Here is a 7,500-nt window from a genome sequence, read left to right as displayed (position 1 = left end):
TTTGATAGCATTTTGTGAGATTCCAATGTTTTCTGTAAAATTTAACAAATGGAATAGTTCAACTACCTTGAACTTAATATTGAAATGATAATTTAAGGACTATGTTTATGCGATACTACTATAACTGGTTCACTTAAGGTAGATTCGTGGGTGATCCCTATGCCTACGAGACGTTAGTTTGGCGGCCGCTGATTGGCTGGGAGCTGCCTACCTCCCGGTACCAGCCAATCAGCGGCCACCAAACAAACATCTTGTAAGAATAAGGCTCATCCGAGAATCTACCGTAAGTGAATCAGTTATAGTGATAGGTGTCTCCTATCTATTTGGTAATGTATATCTATGGTTGTGATAAGACGTTTTTTATCACTTCGTTTCGTTCGTGTAATTTTGCTATATGGAAAATAGTTTTACACAATAACATAACATAACGTTCTAAAGATATTGGTGGCTGTTTTTAACGTCATTACACATGATTTCTTCCATCTTTGAAAAGAAAAATAGATAAATAAGGCATGAATCGTGCGTCAGGCAGGTGAACGAAAAATTATGAAACTCTGCCACGAGTTTTTTGGCCGACAGTACATGACTTTTTGATGTTGACAAATATTAAACCATAAATATCGTATGATAGATATTCAGTTCACTATACCACGGTCACGTGGCTTAAGACCAACGCAGCTCACGACTGCTAGGTCCTTTGCTCACATCTGCTCTGTTGTGTCCCATCAATCCACCCAGCTTTAAAAACCGTGTAATACGGGCGACTTCATCCTGGTGATTCGCCCAGAAACAAGGAGGCAGTTGCCTACTTTTCAGAGAACACGCCTTCCACGTGGGACAAAGGGGTGTGATAGAAATGTCTTCTCTGTCCGCTGGGCGGTGGTTCGAACCCCACGAGAGGACGAAATTATTATCAACTAAAAAATTCCCCTTCGGTTTACACATATGAAAATATATTAATTCTAATTCAGAGGTAGAGCGAATTAGATATTAAAGGACATTTGTAGCTCGAATAATTTATATGAATCACGGTGATGTGATAATTATATTATATATATATATATATATATATATATATATATATATATATATATATATATATGCGTGTGTGTTTTCTGTTAGTATGCTACAAATAAGAACCATCTATAAAATACATTGAGGATATCCTATCTAAAGGTTCTTTGCAGTATTTTGAAAAAATACCAAGGCTTTGTTTAGAAAATAAATAGTCTTGTATTTGCCCAAGTAACCAAGTGCATATATTGCTATGAGTCTAATCTTACGCTAACGTAATCATTGAAACTGAGGGGTGAATATATAATTGAGCAGACTGATGGCTAGACAAACGACTAATGAATGTGCGACCATAGGTTGGTTGGACCTTACGTCTTCTGGGTTCGTTCATTTCTCCGAAAATCATTCAGTTTGATTTCCAACTGCCTCAGTGGAATTGGTGTCAGAAAAAGCCAGCACCAGAGTTGCACCACCCCAAGGCCAGGCCTCCGTCAGCCAAACAAGGAAGCTTCAATCGGACCTAACCGGCCCGCCATCTCCTGCCCCTCCCACCCCTCCCCTCCCCTATCCCCCTACCTTCCCTACCCCTTTCACCCGTCTCCCAAACCTCCTCAGTCCTCACCATTCCCGTCTCTGCGTGATTGGGCATCCGGCTCACTCCTGTAGTACATTTTCTACTTCTTTCAAATGGTTGAATGAATGACGTCATTCTGCAGCCACTGCCTTCCCCTGCACAACGAAGAGTTTGATTCGTGGAGCGAGGCGGATTTTTGTCTCTCCTCTTCTTGCCACTTTTACTCAAAGTGACGTTGATGCTTCTTACGACTGAGGACTAGTTGATATAGCAAAAGATTCATTAATAATTATACAGATAAGGACGACTCTTCATACCACCCTGTGGAAGGGGTGTAAGAATACTACCACCGTAGGTCCTGCGTGTCGCAAAAGGCGACTAAAAGGACAGCTGCTGCCTTGCAGTCTTACTTTTTTAGTAAAAGGCGAGGCCCACGTCAGTGACTGTGGAAACTGCTGCCTTGCAGGGGTGGACTGTTTAGTCAAAGGCGAGATCTAACGCCAATAGCTGTAGTTGATGACAGCGAGGGCATACGGGTGTAAAAACCCCTTTGCCAAATAATAAATTATGCCTAATGTTGTAAGGTAAGACGCATCAGGCAACCAACCCCTTAGTCTGGGGATAACGGTTGGATGAAGACGAAGAAGATAAGGAATCTTTATAGCAATAAATTTGATGGTGATGATGATGTGGGTCAACTTCTTGTTAAACAGGGAATGTATTTGCAATTGCGACTGCGATTTATTCTTTTACTACTTTAGTTTAATGGCATGAAATAAGCAATTATTAATTTCATCTACATTTTTACTTAAAAAGAATCTTCTTGCGCACGTATGGGCACATGATGGTAAGCTTTATTAATTGCCAAGATTTCCTTAATCCATCAGAAAGCGTTCCTGGAAACTCCTTCATTCGCTCGAAACGGGAGAAAGGAAAGACCGAGAAAGAAAGAAAATTATATTCAAAAAGCAAGAATAAATGTAGGTGTGGAGTGTGTAAGTGTATGTTTGAGAGAGAGAGAGAGAGAGAGAGAGAGAGAGAGAGAGAGAGAGAGATTAAACTCTATTTGGGGAAAATTTTTCTGAAATCTTGCATGGCTTCCTCGTAGACTTAATTCCTGAATTCTTCAAGGAGTCCTGTAAACGGATGGGAAGAATTCCGACGTCCTCAGAGAGCCTGGCAGGAGGCTTCTATGATCGTTCATTCTCTCCCGGGAGGCCTTAAGACTGCAGTGGTTCTCAAACCGGGGGGCATCAGCATTTCAAGGGGGAGGCACGAGCCCTAGGGAAAAATTTAAAGTTCTCTAACTATATTCGTTACTATGTTAACAACAGTGAGGAACTAATGGTCAGAAGTTTATAAGAAAATGCAAAAGTATCGTATTGCCTTACATTTCTCATGTACTGCGTCTACTACCCTAGTTAGTCCCGTTGCCCTTACAATGTTTTGTAATTATTTACCTCCCTCCCTATCCCTCGAACCCCCTTCTCTCTCTCTCTCTCTCTCTCTCTCTCTCTCTCTCTCTCTCTCTCTCTCTCTCTCTCTCTCTCTCTTTTCTTTAAATCTGGGAGGGAAATTTGCTTCTGCTAGATGCAAAGGGGGCGTGGTAACAAAAAATGTAGGACACACTACCTTATAGCCATGCAACAGGCAAGGAAAGCTTATTGCAGAGTGGATGCTTAGTGGATGACAAGTATCATTTCTCTCAGTTACTCCAATGCTAACAGCAGTTAAAGAAGTTATTTCTCTTTTGTTACGTCGTTAGAAGTCTTTTCGAGGTACGATCATCTTCTAATTAGCTTCATTTTTCACATTTGCTGCCCTACCTCTTCTCCCTCTCTTATTTTACTACAGGTGGAAGGAAGCTGTGTGGAGCAAATGCAGATCCTTAATGGTGGTTTGCAATTATGACAACTTTGTTTCTTATACCTTTGTATCTCCTGCGGACTTCGGGAGGTCAGTACCCAATGAATGAATCTTCTTGCTGGATAATACATCCCGGGAGGATATTATTATTATTATTATTATTATTATTATTATTATTATTATTATTATTATTATTATTATTATTATTATTATTAACCTTTTTTTAGCTTATGCAATATTATGAAAGGATTTACATATGTGAATACGATACATATAGGCTACATTACATACATATACGTGCATTTCCCTAGTACGCGTATTCCAAGGCAAATGTACTTAAGCAAAGAGAAAGGAATTACACATCGTCAATTTAGCCAAGTTCTATGGATATTATATATTTGTAGTATACAATTGCTTTAAGTTTCTGATAGGTTTCTGGTTTGTTATTTGACTAAAGTGATTCGCAGTACATTGAATATATGAAAGACTGAGTAAATGCACTTCACATCTTCACTCCAAAATTTAGCTTTCCTTCGGTGTACTTGATTTACTCTGAAGGTTAGAAAATGAACCAGTGCCCCATGACTCACTTCTCTTCATATTCGTCATCGTCATCACGATATCTATCACCGTTATTGAAAAGAGAACAAGAAAATGCCACTCCAGACTGATACTGCGTAAAGCGTTTTACCAAACTGGTATGACATCCTCTCATCATAATTCTAACGAATCTTGTTGGTTGCGAAAACCTGTGAAATTTTAGTTGTAGTGTAGAACTGGGTTTATGTTAGACTAACGAGAGCCTCTATGCTCTGAATCACCACAGTTACTGGCACTGGCTGCTTTCTGAGCAAACGGGCAACGGAGTAACCAACCCCAGGAATCATTTATCAATATGTGCATTTGCCATGTTACAGCGATATTCATTTTCAGTGCTTACGTAAGGTCCAAAGGAGTGTCACCACTTCATTTGTGATTTCATAAAATCTGGTTTATGATTGTTTTAGTGTATAGTCATTTAATGTACTTGATGGTTTTGACTATTATGTAATGAGCCTCAGTTGATCAACACAGGTGACGGAATCCCACCAAGATCCGGCTAGTATCGGATTTCTTGTGAGTAGGCGACATGGCCCTCTTTGGAAAGTGGCTGAAGTAGTAGCAGTTAAAGTTTGTAAGGTTTGACAGAAGCTCCTATGGGAGATCTATCCTAGGTGGAGACCGCTCTTGAGAAGACCTGTTCTGTGTGGAGGTCTTATCCTGTGAGTGGAGGCCCTCCCTGTACGTGCGTGATGACGTCCGTTCTGTACAAAGAGGTCCATCCTCTTGGTGGATGTTTGTTCTTCATAAAAATCTGTCTTGTGTCCAGTAGGGCTCGACGACTAATATTCCTCTTAGGGATTTCCTAAGTATGTGTGGATATCCTATGTGTATTTGGTAAATAACACTCCTGATTGGGGAATAAATATCCTGTACAGACTAAGGAATCCCTATATGTAGAGACTAAATGTAAATCTGTCAGTTGTAGAAGTTAAGAAATATACATTTCCATTTTTGTGCTAACTATTTTGTATTTTGACTCTATTAGTGGCTAACCTGTTGCCAGTTAATCATGTTCTGCTTAACTTGTATGCTCCTCCAGTGATCTGATTTGTTACTGAACCTGTGACACATGGAGTCAGAAACAGACTGCTATGCTTAAATTACTGTTTATTATACATGAAAATAACAGTAATTTTCTGTTGCTGAGAATATTAACAGTAGAGTTCAAGATATATAATACTTTGGTTTATATGCCATATGCTTGCTGTCAGCGACATTAGGTCTGGAAGCACAGAATACATCAATCATTGAATGAGTTGAAATATTTCTTGCCTTGGGGAGGAATTGGTTCTAAAATGTAAAAGCAACAGACATTTATAAAGAGCAAAGAAGATAAAGAACATGAATAAAGACATCTGACAAGAGAACATTGATATAAAAGGAATATGGGCAGCAACACGAGTTGAAGGAAAAGATACTAGAGCTTGAGAGTCATTAGACTCAAATGTACGAACATGCCGAAGCTCCGTCATTAATTTTCATTAATGAGAAGGATGATCTCAATGCTTATCTCCAGAGTTCTGATGAACGCTACACAAAAAAACGCCCGGTTGTGGCAAAGAGACAAAAGTCTTTAGTTTTATGCCCTCTACTTGCAGGTAGTCTTGAGTGCTTACTGCTAATTACTTCCTACCAAAGTGACGACAAGAGACACTTTATGGCCCGATTATGTACCTACCTAAAGAATGGGTGGAGCTATTTCACACCGCAAGTTTATGAATAAATCTGTGTTCTGATATTTCTGGAGCTCTTTTTTTAATGCTTGCTACTTAGAGCTTTCAGTGTTTCTCAGAGAACGGACAATGTTTGTTCGCAGAAGACCTATTTAAAAAAATCATTTTTTGCGAGGATCATACTACTGATTTATCGAAGCTTGTAACCATGATAAAATAAAACTACGTGACATACATCAGATGCTATAAACCAGGTGATGTTATCTCTGAGTATAGATATAGAAGTTGAGCAGCTTCATCTAGAAATGCATCACAATATGACAGAACTGTGGCAAGAAGGAAGAACATCAGTGCAGGAGCAGCTTCATGAGAATAGAACAATGAAGATGATCTCTGAACAAGGGTTTGTTCATATAATTTGTAACCTGTGGATAGCATGTGCCCCTTTTAGAAAAAATGGCTTAGAATTTCGATCATAAGACGATTGTATGTGAGTCTAAAAGTGAGATGCCTGGTTAATGAAGGAGAGCATCCTTCATCGTCAAATAAAAAAAAACTGAAGATGAGACAGTGATGGAAAAAGGGTGAAATACGGTTTTTGTTAGGAAAGGAATGGCAGAAATGCGGAGCCTAAATGGGAACCAAAAGACACAATGTAATTCAGTCAAGTAACAGCTATCCAGTCTATAAGGCAGCCATAATACTCAAAAGACTCCAGGATACCTAAGAAGGTTCTAATGGCAAAAAACCTTTTCCAAGAGAAAGATTTGGCTTAAAACAAAAAGAAGACGAATCACAGTGTCGTATGTAGGAAAGCATGAGACATAACTGTCGGATCATAATCGAACGAAAAACCTAAAAAATGTTTCGCCATTACCAACCACCAGTCCACCTAGATGTCGATGGGTGTCAGCAACAGAAAAAGTGTGCACTAGCAATTCAATAAATGGGATCTTGTTAAATAGCTGTGATACTACAACCTTTTAATGCCAACCATTTCAAAAGGGGAATATATATATATATATATATATATATATATATATATATATATATATATATATATATAGTTATATAGTATATGTATATATATATATATATATAATATACATATATATATATATATATATATATATATATATATATATATATACATATATATATATATATATATATATATTTATATATATATCTATATATATATATAATATAGTATATATATATATATATATATATATATATATATGTGTGTGTATATATATATATATATAATATATATATATATATATATATATATATATATATATATATATATATATATATATATATATATATATATATATATTATGTATATATATATGATATAAAATGTATATATATATATATATATGTATATATATAGTATATATATATATATATATATATATATATATAGATGAATATATGTATATATATATATATATATATATATATATATATATATATATCACATATATACACATATATATATATATATATATATATATATATATATATATATATATATATATATATATATATATATATATATATATATATATATATATATATATATATATATATATATATATATATATATATATACATATTTATATATATATATATATATATATATATATATATATATACTATATATATATATATATATATATATATATATATATATATATCTTATATATATATATATATATATATATATATATATATATATATATATATATATATATAACCACA

This window comes from Macrobrachium nipponense, chromosome 11 (genome assembly GCF_015104395.2).
Source record: "Macrobrachium nipponense isolate FS-2020 chromosome 11, ASM1510439v2, whole genome shotgun sequence".
NCBI classification, from domain to species: Eukaryota; Metazoa; Arthropoda; class Malacostraca; order Decapoda; family Palaemonidae; genus Macrobrachium; species Macrobrachium nipponense.
This window is presented reverse-complemented; position numbering follows the sequence as displayed.